The sequence below is a fragment of the Macrobrachium rosenbergii genome, chromosome 56 (assembly GCF_040412425.1).
Source record: "Macrobrachium rosenbergii isolate ZJJX-2024 chromosome 56, ASM4041242v1, whole genome shotgun sequence".
Lineage (NCBI taxonomy): Eukaryota > Metazoa > Arthropoda > Malacostraca > Decapoda > Palaemonidae > Macrobrachium > Macrobrachium rosenbergii.
The window spans coordinates 1,237,501-1,240,000 of record NC_089796.1 but is presented as its reverse complement, the minus strand read 5'-3'; positions in this window follow the sequence as shown (position 1 = coordinate 1,240,000).

The window sequence follows — 2,500 nt, the reverse complement described above, 5'->3', positions numbered from 1 at the left end:
TTTTTTATTCCATTTCCAATCTTCTAAATATTTATGACTTCGGTCACTCTCCACATTGCGTCATCATGTCCATTATTTACGATGCACCGACCCAGTATTCCGTGATGTTTTAATAGTTTTATTCCTGAAAAGAATGTAATCTTACCTTGGATTTCTCCTTCATTAAAATCTACATTAGTTTTTCTTCTTCTTCTTCTTCTTCTTCTTCTTCTTCTTCTTCTTCTTCTTCTTCTTCTTCTTCTTCTTCTTCTTCTTCCTCTTCTCCTTCATCATCATCTTCTTCTTCAACATCTTCATCTTCTTCTCATTCATCATCTTCTTCTTCTTCCCCTTCATCATCTTCTTCTTCCTCATCATCTTCTTCTTCTTCTTCTTCATCTTCTTATTCTTCTTCTTCTTTTTCTTCTTCTCCTTCATCATCATCTTCTTCTTCTTCTTCTCCTTCATCATCATCTTCTTCTTCTTCTTCTTCGTCTTTTTCTTCTTCTTCTTCTTCTTCTTCTTCTTCTTCTTCTTCTTCTCCTTCACCATCATCTTCTTCTTTTTCTCCCGCTCCTCCTACTCCTCCCTCTTCTTCTTCTTCTTCTTCTTCTGAGTCGTGATAGGAAGACTTTGCTCCGCTTTCTCGGAACTGGACGTCATGCTTGAAAGAGTATCACTTTGCCTGAGCTTGTTAAAATCTCATAAAGCCTCGCATGTTTGTTCGAAGAAGATGCGGCTGCTATCGGTATTCAGATATTCAGGTCAGAAGATCGTGATTATTCAGAGTCAAGTTGGAGTGGCTGGACAGCAAGAAAGGAAGTGGGAACGGAGGTAAAGTAGAAGGCTAAAAAGTTAATGCAGTTGGAGCCCGAAGGGACGCTGCAAAAAGCCTTTAGTAATGCCTACAGTACACCCGCCTTACGGGGGAGATTCTGGTTATGATGTCTTTGGGATTTCAAGAGGTCTTGGTTATTCACGGGAATTATCGATTATTCATGATGAAAAGCTCGGTTATACATTACAGGTCTCTGTTATTCAGTTTCTTCAAGATAACTCTGGGTTATTCAGTACAAAATATGACGATTAAAACTGATCAGGAAGATTACAGACTCTCTCTCTCTCTCTCTCTCTCTCTCTCTCTCTCTCTCTCTCTCTCTCTCTCTCTCTCTCTCTCTCTCCCCTCGTTTTCAAAATGCGAAAGTCATGATATTATGAAAAGAGGAATTTTATATTGCCATGGAAATGTAAGTTATTTTGCTTACTAAACTCATGCATTTACGCAAAGCGTAATTGACGCTAAGCAAAACCGCTTCATTTTAATTAAATTTTCTCTTAGATCCCAAAGACAATAATCTTTATCCCTATGAAAATTAGGCATAAAAGCTTTAGAAAAGTAAAATAAGAACCTAAGATTGTTGTCAAACAGGAAATGTCAGATCGAAAGCTATAAAGGATAAACAGGAGAGAGAGAGAGAGAGAGAGAATCAGTCCAAAACAGAACGAATTCACCCCCCACGACAATTAACGAGTCACTTGACCTGCATTTGACCTGGAAAAGGTCATCAACGAATCAATCTCCTATTAAGGTCAGTTCCTCCCGCGTTCTTCGATAAGATAACTCCGCGACTTTACGACGGAGAGCTGGACGTGACATTTGTAAACGACTTGGACAGAATATTGTAATTGTCATCTTGGTATACAGAGCGGCGATCGATTGGTTGATAATTCTATCGATGAGGTCGGCGAAGTCCAAGCTAATTGCCATTCATGATTGATGCTGTCGTTTGAAGGCGATTCTTGTGGATTTTCTGTTTCGTATTATTATTATCATTATTATTATTATTATTATTATTATTATTATTATTATTATTATTATTATTATTATTATTATTCAGAAGATGAACCCTATTCATATGGAACAAGCCCACGACAGGGGCCACTGACTTGAAATTCAAGCTTCCAGAGATTATTATTATTATTATTATTATTATTATTATTATTATTATTATTATTATTATTATTATTATTATTATTATTATTATTATTTTTATTATTATTATTGTTGTTATTATTATTATTATTATTATTGTTATTATTATTATTATTATTATTATTATTATTATTATTATTATTATTATTATTATTATTATTATTATTATTATTATTATTATTATTCGGAAGATGAACCCTATTCATATGGAACAAGCCCACCACAGGGCCCATTGACTGGAAATTCAAGCTTCCAAAGAATACTATTATTATTATTATTATTATTATTATTATTATTATTATTATTATTATTATTATTATTATTATTATTATTATTATTATTCGGAAGATGAACCTATTCATATGGAACAAGCTCACCACAGGGGCCACTGACTTGAAATTCAAGCTTCCAAAGAATATTATTATTATTATTATTGTTATTATTATTATTATTATTATTATTATTATTATTATTATTATTATTATTATTATTATTATTATTATTATTATTATTATTATTATTCAGAAC